Here is an 18954-nt window from a genome sequence, read left to right as displayed (position 1 = left end):
GGGAGCCATTGCCATTTCTGAATCGTTTTTATAATAGAAACGACACTGAGAGGAATCATTTATTCAGTTATAAAAAAATTGTATCACACACCTACTAGAAGCTTCAGAACATTAAAAAACAACAATAAAAGAGAGAGCTTCCATTTTCTTTTTTATTATTGAAGTCTAATTGCCATATAACACTGTATCAGTTTCAGGTGTACAACATAATAATTCAACATTTGTACACATGGCAAAATGGTCACCTCCATAAATATGGCTAACATGGAGAGTTTCTGTTTTCAAAGAGCTCTGTTCTGGGCTGGGGAGCTCACGGTGAAGTCAAAAACACCTCAGTGAGTATCAGTCAGATTCCCTTTTTTAAACCGGAAAAGTGTCAGCTCAATGAGCACCTCCAGGGGACAACGGGGTGCAAAAATCCCACTCTTCCTGTTCCCAGGAGGCTTTGGGCACGGAGGGACGCGTGGACTCCAGATGCTAAGGGCTGCATCACCCACCAGCCTCCATCCACAAGGTCAATGAACGCCCTGAACACTCTGCATCCTTATCAGTAAAATGGGAAAAGAACGCGCCCATCTCCTAAGGCAGTTGGGAGGTGCTGACAGATAGTAAACACTTAAGGAATGTTCTCCTAACCTCCTCTCCCTTGAGCACTCTCCCGTCACCTCTGCCCGCCACCGCATCATAGGACTCCCCCTCCCCCCACTCTCCTGGCAGTTTTGTCCAGGGCCAGCTCTGTCCACAGAGATGATCAAATGATTAGAATATGGAATCTCAAAGACGATATGGGAAGTGGAATTATTTAGTCCATGGAGAGAGAAGGTGGACAAAATACTACACAATGTGATTAAGATGATTTTGTAATCAATAATGGTAATATGCCCCCTCCTCCTTTACGTACCCGAATCATTAATCCTACTAAAAAAACATAAAAATAACATTTATAAAACACTTAAAAGTTACGAAGCACTTTCATATTATCATTTGATTTTCAGAACAATCTGGTATTATTAGCAGGACAGAAATTTTACTAAGGATTTTTAAAATGAGGAAACTGGGGCTCTGAGGATCTATATGGCTTGACCCAGTCATACAGAACATTGATGGAAAAACAGGACTCACGTAAACCTTTGCTTCCAAATCCTATCTCTTTGTAGCCTGTCATACTGCTTGAATAAATATCTCTAAAAGAGGACCAGCCTTGACTTTTATGCCATGCCAGTAGGCCTACTCAACAGCTCAATCTAAATGTCATATTGGTAACTCAAGCTAGGTCCAAAACTTTATTCTTGAACTCACCACACACCTTCACTCCTTCAAAGCTTCCTGTCTTCATGCAGGTGTCGCCAGTCACCCAAGTGTTCATGCCAGAAGCCTTGAGGTTACCCCTGACACCTCACCTTCATCCACCTCTTAAATATCTCCTGAATCTGACCCCACCATCCTAGACAAGCCACAATGATCTCTTTCTTCTCACTGCCATGCCCCCTGGAATTTATTCTTGCCCCCCTCTAATCTGATCCCCCAGACACCACCGAAGTCATCTTTTAAAGCCTGGATGTGAAGCCATCCCTTCCCTGCTGAAGTCCTCCCTCTTAGTCCTCTCAGAGCATAGCCAAGTCCTTCATGAGTTGACAACTGCCAGCTGCTTTGATCTCATGTGCTTTCATTCTCCCTACAACACCAACCCAGGATTCTTTCAGGTCCAGGCAGCACATCTCTGCCCACCTCTGGACCTTTCCATAGGGCACTCTCTCTGGGTGGTGGGTCCTTGCTGCCCACAACACCTGTTTCCCTCCTACTCTCCCGTGTGTATTTTTCTAAATGCTTTCTCTTCCTGATTTTTTTCCTCAGCTCTCTTTTACTCCAGGTGGTAGGCAGAACAATGGCCTCTCCACTGATGTCTGCATCCTAATTCCTGAAAGCTGTGAATATGTTACAGGGCAGAAGAGATTTTGAGATGCAGTTAAGTTACAAATCTTGATATGGAAAGATTATCCTGGCTTATCTAACTGGTCCCAAAGAAATCACAAGGGTCCTGATCCAGGAAAGTAGAAGGCAGGAGAGTCAGAGAAGGAGATATGATTGTAAAAGTGGTGGTTGGCGTGTTGTAATTACTGGCTGGGAGTCACAAACCAAGGAATGCAGGTAACCTCTAGAAGATGGAAAAGGTAAGGAAATAGATTCTCCACTCCAGCCTCCAGGAGAAATATAGCCCTTCCAACACCTTGATTTTAGCCCTGTAAGACCCAGTTCAGACTTCGGACCTTCAGAACCTTAAGATTTGTTTCTAAGCTGCCACACATATTTTGTTACAGCAGCAACAAGAAACTAATACCCCTCAACTCCTACATCCCAGGTCCTCTTAGGCCCCCTTGTCTTGTGTTTGCATAGCATTCTATATGTCTCTTAACTGCACGTAGTTCTCTTGCAAACAATTTATATGGAATATTTTGTTTAATGTCTGTTCTCCTGGCCAGAGAGTGTGGCATTCCTCACATAACCTGATGTGGCCGCCACTGATTCTCCAGCATCCAGCATAGGACCTGGCCTAAGAAGTAATTCACGGATTCAAAGAGCAGAGTCCGAGAGCATTGCTGTGGCACGGGAAGCAGCATGCATCAATATAATAATGAAAATAAATTGGCTATTTTCAAAGAAAGCGGCAACTGACAGGCAGCGTGTGCTGATAAGGTGGAGAAGGACTGTCTCCCAGGGCTGGCTCACTACCTTTCTAAGTTGACACAGGAGTGGATGCTGCTTGCAGGGGTGGTACAACCTCTCCAGTGAGCTTCTCAGTTTGCATCACAAGGGACTGAGTGGTCAGGTGCCTCCGAGGGACAGAGGACATGGCATTCTAGGTCCCTCTACCCTGAAAGGGAGTCCTCCACCAGGAAGAAGGGAACCTGAGGCAGGGCTTGGTTTCCACCTGCTCTGGAGTGCAGAGTTATGGGAAACCAGCAGCGTCACTGGGCGGGAAAAGAGGAGTAATTTTAAGTGCCTAACATGTACTCACATTTTACTCCCAAGTGGTAAAACACACACACACACAACACACACACACAGACACACACCTCCCACGAGCAAGCTTATTTAGGATGTTTTAGACAATAAGACTTCCCTGTGAGGAAGAACTCCAGTGCGGGGCTTGAGATGATCCCTTCTGAAGTTACACGCATCAAATTCTGGCTCGCTCATTTATAGTGAATGGACCAGAGTTGAATCCCTAAATCTCTCATTTTCCTCATCTACAAAAGGACTTTGTAATGCTCACCTCGTCAGACTGTTCCCACGTTCTGAGGATTAAACAAGAACATGCCGGTGAGATGCCTGGCGCACATCACGTGCTCAATAATGGTAGGAATTGTTACCATTATTCCGTGGGGCAGGAGAGATGGACGATGACACTTATTGGTGCTTTTTATAAGCCGTGCACTGTCTCTGGAGCCTTCACAATCACGATCTCGTATCCACACCACACCCGTGTGGTCGAGAGAATCATCCCCATCTTGCAGGTAGGGAATCTGGCTCACAGAGGTGGTGTGATTTGCCCAGAGCCAGACAGAGTGTAAATGGCAGAATGTTTGATCTGGTTCTAGAACCAGACTGGCCTGGCTGGAGGTGGGCTTGGCTGTTCTTTTACTGGGGAAAAGAACAGTTAATAGCTCTGTTAGGAACACTGCTGGAGAGAATCCTGATGTGAGCACAACATTTCTGGGAAAAGGAAATTGGCAAACCTTACCGTCAACCATCAGAAGGGGATCAACAGGAGGAAAGTACTCTGGGAAAGCATTTAAAAAAAAAAAATCTTCTTTGAAACAGAGCTGATTTCACTAGACAAACAGAGAGGCAAATTCATGCAATTATCTATGCATACACCCCTGTCATCTTCTCACTTGGTAGACAGTATACTTTATTTCTTAAGTAAAGGGGGAAAAAAAGAGATGTTGTTATTCATACATTAGCAGGCTGAAAAATCTCTCTCCCCCTGCTTCTCTGTTGTAGTCATCAGAATGTGTTATGATGAATTTTGGGAGTAGGTCAATTAAGGCATCTGTAAAAAACTAGTAAAAGAAATGTTTCTAGGTGTTTGCTAGTGGGAAGAATACCATCAATTGCTTCCGGATTTGGGGGAGAAGGAAACTAAGGGTCTCTTCCTCAGTGGAAGTGAACTCTTTGCTCCAACCATATGTGCCTGGAAAGTAGGAGCATTAACTCACAGGGGCAGACATGCATCGACATGACTTCCCGCCGCCCACACACCTACCACCTGGACAACTGGCCCCTCTTCCCAAGGCCCATCTGGGTTCCGTATCCCCAAGGAGGTGAAGGTTAGCCCTCACTGTCTGCTTGCTAAGCCTCTCTGCGGACTGATGGGGTGAGTGTGTGTTGTGGGGCTAGAAGGGTCCAGGCATCTGCCGGCCAGATGGCACGGTCCTAGATTTCACGTGACTGTGTCTGCCCACCACAAACTGGGCTAAGAACACACAATCGTTCACAGTCCTGAACTCTGTTTCCTTCCAGCACCCCCTCTGGTGGAGCCCCAGAGTGGTGAACACCCTTCTTCCAAATTCACAGAAGCCCTTAGACATACTTCTGGCTATATTTGCAACTGTACGAACACAGACTTTTGTACATTCAGAAAAATTAACCTACTGGGATACTCAGTCCTGGGGCTCCTCGGGGAACCCAATGGGAGTCAGAGTGGCTGGTCGATTCTGTGGTCCCCCAAGTTCCTCCTTTGCCAGGCCTGTCCCACAGGTGCGCTGAGCCCAGAAGACATTGTGAGCACTGGTCTATGCCTTCCCTCCATGGAGACCCAGGACACAGCTGGATCACGAGGCCAGAGAGAAAGGACTTGTGTGAAGCCATCCTGGTGACCCAGGGGAAGGATCAGAAACCAAAATCTACCATGGGAAGCAGTGAAGCAAAGGGTAAAAAAAAGTAAGTGATAAACCAATTGTACAGTAGACTCATTGTTATTGAAACAATAAACTGTATAAAAGTTATATTCATATATTTTGAAAAAACACCATAAAGAAATATAGCAAAATACAAAATTTTGAGCTTCTCCCCCCCACCACCGACTGCTAGGAAAACAGGTGACATTTACTTATTTATTTATTTATTTATTTACATTTGTATGTATTGTATGTATGTATTTATTTATGTTTGTGACACAGACCTATTTTTTCCCCAGATTTTCTACATTAAGCATGTACTTTTGTCATAATGAGAAAAAAGCTACTGTTTAAAAAAATTACAAATGATCCACACTGGCCTATGAGTTTGAAGGGAACCATTGATGGAGACAAACAGAGTCATTCTCCAAGCTTCCCTGTAACCAAGAAAATGAAGGTTTAAAATGCTCACATCAGCAAACATGTAGTCATTAGGCTATAGAATTTTTAAAGATGTGGATGTAAGTGACCACCTTTGTACAGAGCAGACTAAGAAGAGGCAGCTTCCTCTTACCCCTAATCTAGTTCCTCACCCTCACGGGGCAGGGCGGCTCTCCTTTGACCATCTCGATCCTCACCTGGAGGTTCAGGGGCCAGGAAGCTACACACCAAGGTCGACAGCAGAGAAATGGCATGGGTCTGATGCAAGACAAAGCTCGGGGCTACAGCGTGGAGAAAGCAAACGAGACTGCAATCCCAGCTCAGCAACCACCTAGCTGGCAATCTTTGGATAAGTTATTGATTGTCTCCCGGACTCATGTTCCTCATCTGTACCAGGGTCCTCTCTTTGGTCTCCAAGTAACTTCTGTGGAAGTTTCACAGAACACTGATATGCCTCAGAACAGGAACTGGGAAAAACGACAAATGTGAATCAGAAAAACAAACCAACCATCTTAGCTCAGTAAACATGGAATGGAAATAAAGTGTGTTTACCTTTACTTTTGCTTAAAATGAAAGAAAACCAGGACACCTGGCCCTCACACACGCCTCAGATACAATGGTACAATTGTACAATAATTATACAAGTGATTTGATGTTTCAAAGTAAAGCCGGAATGCCAGAATCTTCTAAGCCTCTATTGTCCAATACGGTAGCCACTAACCACTTGTTGCTATTAAAATGTGGCTAGTCCAAACTGAGGGATGCGGTAAGCATAAAATACACCCTAGATTTCAAAAATTTAGCATGAAGAAATGGTAACGTATCTCACTCATATTTTGCATTAATTATACATTGACCTCAAAATATTTTGAAAGAAGAAATCAAATTATTGAAATTAATTTCACCTGTTACTTTTTACTTTTCTTTTAGTGTATCTTATAAGATAATTTAAAATTACTTACATGGCCGGCACTATATTTCTACTAGACAGTGCTGATCTAGATGAAAGATTTTCTTTCTGGGGACAGGTTCTACCTGCATGCCCTTCCAGCCACCACGTGGCATGATGAGAGAACTGTGAAGGGCATTGTACTGGGTTATGGCGGCTGTGATCTGAGCCACTGTTTCTTCTTCCCTCCTTCTTCCTCTTCTTCCTTGCTCTTTCCTCTTTCTCCCTTTTTTGTAAAATCATCTATGCCATTGGCCTGCCATTGCTAAGCTCTAATAGGAGTGAGGTGTCAGTCAGATAATTAGCTGCCATTATACTTCACTCATCATTAGCAACTGATTTACTGGGAAAGCTCCACTCCAGGTAAAATCATTACCTGCCAGCATGATGTCACTTGTAGAGACAGGTCTTGCCTGCCCAGAATACTTCCAATGTTCTTTAAGTAACAGCGCTCTGATTTTTCCTTGCAAAACTGATCAATGTCTTTCGTTGTGTCAATCATAGTGCCCTACGCTCTTCCCCTCCCCACTGGACATTCAGGACAATTTGACTCCATTTCCCAGAACTTGAGTCTCAAGAGAAATGACTCACCATGGGAATGAAGGTGGATCTAAGCCATTGCTATACGTTGTCATTTGTCTCTAAAGAAGAATGACCAATCGCACCTGCTACTGGATTCTTAGAGCTGCCTTGATACTGTGCCTGACTGATTTTCAATTCTCCCTTCAATCTGATGAGCTAACCAGTCATGGTTATAACTGGTTATAACCTGGTTATAACGAAATAACTTCCTTTTGCATGTAAGCTATGGGGAGTCATTTTCCATTCATTGCGGTCACAGCCCTCTATGTCACTATTCTGATTCAGCAACTGTAAAAAGTATTTAGGGATCTGGCTGCAAATATTAGTATCAACAGTAGAAGCACAGAATAAAGAGATAAAATGGTTGAAATTCAGCCATCAGCTTTGTCTTTGTAAGAAACTACAATTGGGGACAACTGAGGGGAACATACTGTATAGCACAGGGAACTCTACTTATGCACTGTGGCGTCCTAAATGGGAGGGAATTCCAAAAGGGAGGGGATATATGTATAAGTATGGCTGATTCATTTTGCTGTGCAGTAGAAGCTTACAGAACATTGTAAAGCAACTATACTCCAATCAAAATTAACTAAAAAAAAAAAAAAAAAACTACAATTGGGGAATTCCCTGGTGGTCCAGTGGTCAGGACTCTGCACTTTCACTGCCAAGGGCCTGTGTTTGATCCCTGGTCAGGGAACTAAGATCCTGCAAGCCTCGTGGTGTGGCCAAAAAAAAAAAGAAAAAAAAAAAGAAACAACTACAATTGACCTGGTTCCCAGCTAGTTCAGTTAAACACAGAGCTGAAATTTACCACTGCCTTGAAGGTCTTACCTCCATACCAGAGGGCTGAGCTCTGGGAAAAAGGAGTTAAGAGGAAGCAGATGGCCTGGATTTTCCTAAGCTTTCACTTTTTAAACACTACTACAGTGAGTTCTCACTCAAGCTGTCCCATAGGAAATCAAGTTTTGATGTTGTGTCTAATATCTCTGAGTTATCTTCAAAGTACACCTTAAATTTTGTCCTCAAAGATGCATCTATTCTCAGCTATATGTAAAAGAATGAAATTAGAACACTCCCTAACACCATATGCAAAAATAGACTCCAAATGGATTAAAGACCTAAATGTAAGGCCAGACACTATAAAACTCTCAGAGGAAAACATAGGCAGAACAGTCTATGACATAAATCATAGCAAGATCCTTTTGACCCACCTCCTAGAGAAATGGAAATAAAAACAAAATAAACAAATGGGACCTAATGTAACTTAAAAGCTTTTGCACAGCAAAGGAAACCATAAACAAGATGAAAAGACAACCCTGAGAATGGGAGAAAATATTTGCAAACGAAGCAACAGACAAAGGATTAATCTCCAAAATATACAAGCAGCTCATGCAGCTCAATATCAAAAAAGCAAACAACCCAATGCAAAAATGGGCAGAAGACCTAAATAGACATTTCTCCAAAGAAGATATACAGATTGCCAACAAACCCATGAAAGGATGCTCAACATCACTAATCATTAGAGAAATGCAAATCAAAACTACAATGAGGTATCACCTCACACCGGTCAGAATGGTCATCATCAAAAAATCTACAAACAATAAATGCCGGAGAGGGTGTGGAGAAAAGGGAACCCTCTTGCACTGTTGGTGGGAATGTAAATTGATACAGCCACTATGGAGAACAGTATGGAGGTTCCTCAAAAAACTAAAAATAGAACTACCATATGACCTAGCAATCCCACTACTGGGCATATACCCTGAGAAAAACCATAATTCAAAAAGAGTCATGTACCACAATGTTCATTGCAACTGTATTTACAATAGCCAGGACATGGAAGCAACCTAAGTGTCCATCAACAGATGAGCGGATAAAGAAGATGAGGCACATATATACAATGGAATATTACTGAGCCATAAAAGAAACGAAATTGAGTTATTTGTAGTGAGGTAGATGGACCTAGAATCTGTCATACAGAGTGAAGTCAGTCAGAAAGAGAAAAACAAATACCATATGCTAACACATATATAAGGAATTTAAAAAAAAAAGGTTATGAAGAACCTAGGGGAAGGACAGAAATAAAGATGCAGACGTTGAGAATGGACTTGAGGATATGGGGAGGGGGAAGGGTAAGCAGGGACAAAGTGAGAGAGTGGCATGGACATATATACACTAGCAAATATAAAATAGATAGCTAGTGGGAAGCAGCCGCATAGCACAGGGAGATCAGCTAGGTGCTTTGTTTCCACCTAGAGGGGTGGGATAGGGAGGGTGGGAGGGAGCCGCAGGAGGGAGGGGATATGGGGATATATGTATACATATAGCTGAATCACTTTGTTATACAGCAGAGACTAACACACCATTGTAAAGCAATTATACGCCAATAAAGATGTTTAAAAAAAAAAAGATCCATCTATTCTCTTGTGACATATAAATGCAACTTCAATTACTTTTGTCATTCAGGCAGAATCCTGGTGGTTTCACCCGTTAATTGAGGTAAAGGAGGGCTTTCTTTCCTCCCAAAGGATGGCCAACTTTCCTCTTATTTGAGAGTTTTAAAGACTTGGTCATGGTCTCTCACTAATTCTAATTGTTACTCAATATACCTATCTCTAGCATTTTATTTCATCATGGGAAGAGGAGACGACGATACATAAAACTTAATGCAAGTTTTGCAGCTGTAAGCACTGAATTTACTATTCCTAAAATGCTTTGCATCTGCAAAGTAAGTTAACAAAAAATTGGTTGTTTCTTCATGAACTCTATACCTGTAAGTTATGTATTTATTAGAAAGGTTAGTGCCAGCCAGAGACAAAGGAGTAGGGGTAAATATAACTCCCTTGATGTGTGTAACCAAGAGACTGAAGTAATATTCACTTACACACAATTGTTTATTGACTGCATACAAACTTTCAGGCACTGAAGTAGGGATTTCACTTGTTTTTCACAACAACCCTGAAGGTTACATATCAATTACCCAATTTTAGAACTGAGAAGGCTGAAAACCAGAATAATTAAGTCATCTGACTAAGGTCACTCAGCTAAGAAATGGCAAAGCAAGGTGTCAAACCCCAGAAGGGGCAGCCAAGATGGTGGAGTAGGAAGACGCTGAGCTCACCCCCTCCCACGGCACACCAAAGTAATAGCTATTTACACAACAACTATTGACGAGAAGACTAGCATAAGAGATCTTCTATCACTAAAGATAGAAAAAAGGAACCATAACAAGATGGGTAGGAGGAGCGTGATGTGATACAATCAAGACCTACACCCCCAGGTAGACAACCCACAAACAGAGAGGAGTACTAATATCGAAAATATACAAAGAACTCACACAACTCAACATTTAAAAAAACCCAATTGAGAAATGGGATGGACCCGAAGTAGACATTTTTTCAAAGGAGACATACAGATGGCCAATAGGCATATGAAAAGATGCTCAACATCACTAAGCATCAGGGAAATGCAAATCAAAACCACAATGAGATATGACCTCACACCTATCAGAATGGCTATCATCAAAAAGACAACAAATAGCAAGTGTTGACGAGAATGTGGAAAAGGAGGAACCCTCGTGCACTGTTGGTGGGAATGTAAGTTGGTGCAGCCACTATGAAAAACAGTATGGAGATTCCTCAAAAGATTAAAAAGAGAACTACCATATGATCCAGCAATTCCACTCCAGGGTATTTATCTGAAGAAAATGAAAACACTGATTGAAAAAATATATACGCACCCATTGGTTCATTGCAGCATTATTTACAATAGCCAAGATATTTAAGCAACCTAAGTGCCCATTGATAAATTAATGGATAAAGAAGATGTGATACACACACACACACACACACACACACACACAGAATATTACTCAGCCATAAAAAGAATGAAATCTTGCCATCTGTGATAACATGGGTGGACTTAGAGGGTATTATGCTCAGTGAGATAAGTCAGAAAGAGAAAGACAAATACTGTGTGACTTCACTTATATGTGGAATCTGAAAAACAAAACAAATGAACAAACACAACATAACCAAAATAGAGTCATAGATACAGAGAACAAACAGGTGGTTGCCAGAGGACAGGGTAGTGAGGGGAGGAGAGAGACAGGTGAAGGGGATCAAGAGGTGTAAACCACCAGTTACAAGATAAAGGTCACAGTATGAAATGTACAGTGTGGGGAATATAGTCAATGATCATGTGATATCTTTGTATGGTGACAGATGGTAACTAGGCTTATCACGGTGAACATTTTGAAATGTATAATAACATGGAATCACTGTACTGTTCACCAGGAAGTGTTCAGCACTTTGTAGGTCAATATACTCCAAAAACAAACAAACAAACTCATGGAAAAAGAGATCAGATTTGAGGTTACCAGAGGCAGGGGGTGGGGGAAGGGATAATTAGATGAAGGCATTCTAAAGGCACAAGTCATAAGATAAATAAGTACTAGGGATGTAATATACAACATGATGAATGTAATTAACACTACCGTATATTACGTATGAAAATTAAGAGAGTAAATCCAAAGACTTCTCCTCGAGGAAAAAAAATTTTTTTCTCTTTCCCTAATTTTGTATCTATATGAGGTGATGGACGCTCACTGAACTTACTGTGGTCATCATTTCATGACACACGTAAGTCAAATCATCGTGCTATACACCTTAAAACATAAACATTGATGTATGTCAATTATATCGCAATAAAATTGGAAAAAAATTTTTAAGGTTTTAAACTCCAGTGATATCTAATTTCAAACCTAATTCCTTCCATCAAATCTTCCTGTTTCATTGCTATTGTTGTTGCTGTTTAATAAAATTCATTTTAGTAAAAAAATAGAACTCAACTCTGAACTAACATAACCGGTTTCTTATGTTAGCCCTTAAATAAGATGTGAAATAAGAGTTAAAGAAACAGACCCCGCATTGAGGATGGATACACGGAACCAGAAAGTGGTATTTTAGGCACCACTCTTTAAACTTAACTCTGGTTCCCACCCATCAGACTGAAGCTGTCTGATGTTAGAAATTCATTGTCTTTTATCTGCTACAGACTCCACAGACTTTGCGTATTCTCCCAGGTCCTACTGCTTGAAGTTTCTGGATCCAGGGACACTGCCCGCTTCGGGCATTCTGTGACTTGTTGGCTGTCTTTCCTCACAGGTAGGATCTGAACGTACTGTGCCTGCAGGTTTCTCCCTGAGGTAAGCTGAAATTGAAAGAATCTTATTAATTCTACAGGTAAGCACCCTCCCCCAAACCTGCAGTCCCAAGTTCCTAAACGTCTCACATCTAGATCCCATCCTTCTAAATAAGTACTTTAGCAGCTGCATAACTTTATTATTCTCTAACTCTCCATCCAGGATAAACCGCTTCTCAAAGGAGCTGTACTCACTCGTGACTTTCAACAAAACACCTAAAATAATTTAAAATACAAGATAAGGTGATACCATTATTTCCTTAAAAAAAGTCATGGATGGGTTTGTCCTATTATAATATGTGGCTGTTTCCTAATAAAGTCAGCAGTGGGTTTATCAGCTCCAAGGCTGGGTGTTTCTGGTTCCACCTGCTGTTTCAACATCTCTCTCTGAGGTTAGTTTATGTTATTGTATTTGAGGCTGTCCCACAGAGATGGCAATCACTGCCCACCAAGTCTACTCCCAGATGTTAGGGAAGCAACTTTTCTACAATTCTTGATTACAGGAGGGGAAGAGGCAGCCGAATTCATTTCCTTCTCACAATTTTCACATGGCCCCCTCCATCCTCAAGCTAGTGTCAAATCTGCATCTACTTCTTGTCTTGAGTGTTGGGCCCTTACAGTGAGAGAGAGAGAGAGAAGGGAAGGAGGGAGAGGGAGAGAGACTGAATGAAAAACAGATTTCACAGAAAAGTCTGTGTATAATCTTGGAGGGGAATAGGGGAAGGCAAAAAATAAAAACGATTGAGTCAAAGAGTAAGATAAATGATCTTCATCAATGATATTCTCTCTACTTCTGAACATTTATTTTTTTATGTTTTTGGACAATAAAGAAATATTTCCTGAAACAACAAAATAAATATTATACTCTGCCCCACTGTACTCTTCCATATGTATTCCAATTCTATGCGTCTGATAAAATTGAAAATTTAAATGTTTCCAAAGGAAGCACTGATCGGGACTTCCCTGGCAGTCCAGTGGTTAAGACGTCGTGCTTCCAATGCAGGGGGCGCAGGTTTGGTCCCTGGTGGGGGGACTAAGATCCCCCATGCTGCGTGGCCAAAAAAACAAAAAGAAAGAAAGAAAAACAAGGAAGCACTGATCACTACTCTGAAATATCAAGCACAGAACACCTATACCCCCGTGGCTAGACGTGTCATTTAAAATCACTCAGCAAACATTTCCAAAAGCCAAATGAATCTGGCCCCAAACACATCTCAGTCTAATTGGAAAATAAACACTCGCCTGGCTATTGAGAAGAAGGTACATAGAAACCCTATGGTTCCATGGAAGGAAAACTGAGATCATCCTACAGTGGAGGCCAGCAGTGGGTAGCATATGTTCTGGAAAATTTCTAATCCAAATAATCTCCTACACTTTTTGCTTCATGGATAGTAAATGAAGATGACTATCTGCATCCGATCCTGGCTCCTCCAGTTGCTAGCTTTGTGACCTTGGGGAGGACGTTTCACTTCTCTATCAATTCGTTTCATCAGCTATAAAAATGGGCGTAATTATATTTGCCTCGTAGGACCACCATAAGGATTGAGCAAGGTCGTGTGTATGAATGAGCTCGCTTAGTCCCTGGCATGACAGGTGATTAATGAACATTCGATTTTTTTTCTTATAATTTGAGACTAACACTTCTGTTTGAAAAGAGCCCTGATTTTAGCTACAGATATCATTGCAGCCAACTTGTGGGTTGGGGTGAGAGCTTGGATGAGAACTCCAATCAAACTTCTCGTCACACACTCATCAGCTTTGCAAAACCGGCAACCTGTCAGATGTGGAATTCTAAGTTCCCGAGACTCAAAAGTGGAGAATTGTTTTTACCTCAATGGATTGTGTGAGTGGCAAACAAACTTTGTAAAACACCTGGGCCTGCACAGAGTTGGCACACGGCACGTGGGTGTGTGGGTGTATGCTGTTCAAGAGACTGTTGCCAGTCACCGAGTCATGAGGATATTCTCCTAAATTACACTCTAGAACCGTTATTGTTTTACGTCTCATATTTAGGTCTGCAGCCCACCTGGAATTGATTTTTGTTTATGGTATGAGAAAGGGAATTTATAATAACTATTGATTATAAGATAAAGCCGGTGAGTATACTCAAGACCAGCTTATTCTTCAGTAGACTCTTCTCGATTCAGGACCTCGATCCTCCAGAATTACTGGGGTTCCACCACACTCTATCTTCCTTTCTCCTTGCAGCCTGTATCAACTCTCTTTCCTACTCTTCAAGCCAGTTTCCTATATAAGCAGACACATCTAGTTAGGGAAAGACACTGTCTCTCTGTCTTCTGGAAGCCTGCGTTCTTCCTAAAGGATGGTCTTGGAAAATCTCTAAAAGGCTGGAGTGCAGGTGGAGAATCGCAGTGGGAAGAGCCATGGCGCGCCCCAATCCATCTTCCTAATCTTCCGTGTATATCAGCTTGGCAGGGAAGGTGACTGGGATGACGACTGAGGCACCAGAGACAGCTTGGAGACTTCTGTGAGGATCTGGCAACTGGACAAGTTCCACAGATCAACCTCCCATCACACCAGCGTGGGCATGCAGGGGAGAAAGGGCAATACAACGAGGAAACTGCGGTCCAAACTTGGATGGTGCCCACTTGACGCTTTCACCGGAGCCTCCACCTGCTCACGTGCTTAAAGAAACGAGGAGTGCTTGCGCCCCCTGCAGGACGCAAGGGGCGTCCCTGGTACCCAGGAGGTCATCAGGGATTCTGCGAGCTTCAGGGTGCACAGCTTACAGGCGGCTCTCCATCATCTCTGAAAATTAAAAAAAAAAAAAAAAACAGCATTCTCACAGCTGAGCAGCTGGCGATAATGTTCATTAAAAACAACTAAAGCAGCCTGTGTGTTGTCAAAGAGCGGCATGGCACCTGGGAAAATAGCATTCTCATATTTTAGGGGGGAAAAAAATAAAAGGAAAAAGAAAAAGGAACTCTTCTATCTCAAAAGACACAGATTTTCCCAATTCTGAGAATGTGAATTACAGCCAACTCAGGAAGTCCTTTGAAATTAACAGGTTATATTGCAAGAACTGCCACAGCCTTATCTAAAAGTGAGCAAGAAAAGCCCCACTATGATGAAAAAGCAAAACAAACTTCTAAAACATGCCATGGCCTGAAATGAAGAAAAATTAAGGTGTTTGCATAATAATGTCCCAGAATAAGCCCATCATATTTTTCTGTGAGGAACTTGGTTTGGGGACCAACAAGTCAGATTTTCTTGTGTGGCAGAACACATAACATGAGGATTTTAGAGTTGTGGGTGGCCAGGATATTTATGAAGATGCAGGAAAAGTTCAGGTCTAAGAAATAAGATTAATGAATATGTACAGAGAGAAGCATAAGCAGGGGCAGGAGACGGACAGAGAAAGAGATCTCAGGATCTTTTCAGGTTTGGATTCCATCACTCTTGAAGTCTAGCTCCTTCCCACCCTATGTGCCATGCAGTACACTTGAACTGATTTTGTAGCCACTTTTTGAATGAGTCGCCTTGAGGTGCGTTCTCTTACTTTCAATCCAGAATCCTAACAACTACAGCAAGTGTTAGGAGATGGGCCAGTGAATAGGGAGGCTGTTTTCGAGGCACAGGGCTGTGACACAACACACGACATCACTGACAAAACTCATTCTGTTCCAGGGGTGCTGACATCCCGCATAAAGTTCTTGAATATCAGGTTATACAACAGAGAAACACATCACATTGGATGTGTTCTGTCCGCAAAGGAGATGGAGGGTAGACTTGAGCGGGCATCTCAAAGCAGCTAGGATGTGTGATTTAACTATTCCATTGCACTAAGGAAGGCCATGTAACCTGGAGCTGGCAGGAAAGTCCCACTTTAAAATACTCTGCTAACATCAGCCTTGACATTGCCACCATCCTTCCTTAAGAATTTATGCTCATCCTTACTCAGGATAACCCAGCTAAATCAGTTTCCCAGATTCATTCTTTCCAGTGGTCCTGTGATGAGCAGAAGATTTTAACATGTGCATCACAGGGCCAAAGAGACAATCACTTTTCATCTGCATTCATGAAGCCCTCACGGTGCTGACATCAAGCACCAATGTTGTGAATTCCGTGTAGTAGAAATACATTTTTTAAAATCACTTACATTTTTCTAATTATATGACCTTTAGCAAATTGCTTAAACTCTCTGGGCTTCTGTATACTTTTCTGTAAAACAGTTTAATATGCATTTCTTCATATGATTATTGTGAATATTAAATACGTTTACTAATACAAAGTGCTTAGTATAGTACCTAGCCCATGATAAATGCTGACTAAATATACGTTATTATTATTACTAGAAGTACCCGGCTGCCTCCACTGACTCGATTTCAGTGGCAGGTGAACTTTGCCTCATCCAAAAATATTTCAGACACCACTCAGGCCATCAGAGATTCATCACTTTGGGTTGTCAAATAATCTCTACTGTAACGCAAGAAAATTCTAGTAGGAAATAAGAAATACCACCTAATGGTCATTCAAGCCTTTTATAAAATAGTTGTCCAAGTGGATTATTTCCTAATATGTTTTTTTTTAAAGGAATTCCTTTATTTTTTTTATTACTTATTTATTTATTTATTTATTTTATTTTTGGCTGTGTTGGGTCTTCGCCTCTGTGCAAGGGCCCTCTCTAGTTGCGGCAAGCGGGGGCCACTCTTCATCGCGGTACGCGGGCCTCTCACTGTCGTGGCCTCTCTTGTTGCAGAGCACAGGCTCCAGACGCGCAGGCTCAGTAGTTGTGGCTCACTGGCCTAGTTGCTCCGTGGCATGTGGGATCTTCCCAGACCAGGGCTCGATCCCGTGTCCCCTGCATTGGCAGGCAGATTCTCAACCACTGCGCCACCAGGGAGGCCCCTGGGTATGATTTAATGAACTTTAACTTTCTTGACTTGAGCTTCTCAGTCTGTAAAATGGGGCCAATGATGCTTCTCTGGGGTGTGTTCTTGCAAGGATGAACAGGGATAATGTGTAACACATCTAGCCCCACATCTGAATTGCACGTGGGAGGCACCCAACACATGTTACTTCCTTTCTTCTTTTTAGATATTTTTGGTAAATGGGTTTGTTTCTAAATATTTGGGTTTTTTTTTTACTCCCAAAGAACATTATCTTAAAAAAGAGAAGTGATTCTTCACAGACTATAATTTATTTTTAGCAGTAGAAACGAATATTGTGAGAACACATTCGATTCCAAGTATTGACTGGAAAATACTTTTGAAAAGTATTCGATTCTATTTAACCCATTAATATTTGTCTGTGGGAACCAATGCCTCGTCATTAAATTCTTCATCTACAGTTTGTGACTTAATCATAAACCTGATCAACTTTTAGTAGTTTATATAAGAATTGTTTATCTACTTATATCTAATGGGTAGGTGCTCACATTTGACACAAATACTATCTGAAATAGACAAGAAGTTGAGGTCTGGGTTATACTGACAAAATTTCAAATATTCAATAAGAGTAGTGTTTTAGAAATGGCTTTTATTTTTTTATTTTTGGCTGTGTTGGGTCTTCGTTTCTGTGCGAGGGCTTTCTCCAGTTGAGGCGAGCGGGGGCCACTCTTCATCGCAGTGTGCGGGCCTCTCACTGTCGCGGCGTCTCTTGTTGCGGAGCACAGGCTCTAGACGCGCAGGCTCAGTAGTTGTGGCTCACGGGCCTAGTCGCTCCGCGGCATGTGGGATCTTCCCAGACCAGGGCTGGAACCCGTGTCCCCTGCATTGGCAGGCAGATTCCCAACCACTGCGCCACCAGGGAAGCCCCTCCTAATATGTTTTAATGAAAAGAAGAATGAGATTAACCATCAGACTCTTGAAAGAGGTAAAGATCTGGAGGACTGACACGGGGGTGGGCTGGTATCACAATGCTCCCTAAGTCTCTATACTCACCAGGCAGAGAGCTGACCTCCTGATAAAACAGATACTCAGAGCTTCGAACTTTTAGGACAGGTGCCTCCTTACCAGGTACATGGATTTTTTCTGCCATCTATTGGCCATTTTTGAGGACAACAGCCTTTATGCCCGCATAAAAGGCGTCCCACCCTGGGCAATTTTAAGTACCTCGCATAAGTGGAATCATAATTTCACAGGTGTACGTATATGTCCAAACACATCAAATTTAATGTACATTAAATATGTGCAGGTTTTGCATATCAATTATAGTTTAATAAAGCCATTAAAAAAGAAGAAGAAGAAGAACTCACTGGCCCCCAGGCATCTTTTCCGGCTTACACTTTCCAGGAGCTGCCCCTGAGATCTTACATGAGGGGGGAAAAAAAACAAAGGCCTGAGTCCGCAAGGAGACTCAAGCCCCAGACTGGCTATTCAAAGACCAATAGCTTAGCCACTGATTCTCCACATGGCATCAGCCTGTCACTTCTCTCTCCCAATCTGTTTTCTCATCTAGCAGATAAGTCACCCTGGCTGGTCCCTGCTAGCTCTAATACTCTGATGTTCTAGGGTCCCCTCAGATTGTAAATCTTTGTTTAAAGAATCATATCTATACTTCCTTCATTAATAAAACTAAATTGAGGGACTTCCTTGGTGGTCCAGTGGTAAACAATCCGCCTTCCAAGGCAGGGGATGCGGGTTCCATCCCTGGACAGGGAACTAAGATCCCACATGCCGCGGGGCAACTGAACCCACGCGCCACAACTACTGAGCTCGCACGCCTCAATGAGAGAGCCCGCGAGCCGCAAACTACAGAGCCCACGCTCTCTGGAGCCCACGTGCCACAACTAGAGAAGAGAAAACCCGCACACCACAACTAGAGAGAAGCCCGCGTGCCGCAGCAAAGAGCCCTCATGCCACAAGGAAAGATCCCGTGTGCCTCAACGAAGATCCCACGTGCTGCAACTAAGACCCGATG

General features: G+C 42.4%; 1 long non-coding RNA gene across 2 annotated transcripts in view; it reads right to left on the bottom strand.

Annotated features, from left to right (window-relative positions):
* Nucleotides 1-346: 346 nt before the first annotated feature.
* LOC309616169 overlaps nucleotides 347-18954 on the bottom strand; it is a 76930-nt gene continuing 58322 nt past the window's right edge. For both annotated transcript variants that reach the window (XR_014237326.1, XR_014237327.1), the window contains exon 4: nucleotides 347-17852. This is a non-coding gene — a long non-coding RNA (uncharacterized lncRNA). The remainder of the gene's footprint in view (nucleotides 17853-18954) is intronic.

The sequence above is a fragment of the Balaenoptera borealis genome (genome assembly GCF_965194805.1).
Source record: "Balaenoptera borealis genome assembly, chromosome: 19".
In the NCBI taxonomy this organism is placed as follows: domain Eukaryota; kingdom Metazoa; phylum Chordata; class Mammalia; order Artiodactyla; family Balaenopteridae; genus Balaenoptera; species Balaenoptera borealis.
This window is presented reverse-complemented; position numbering and strand designations above follow the sequence as displayed.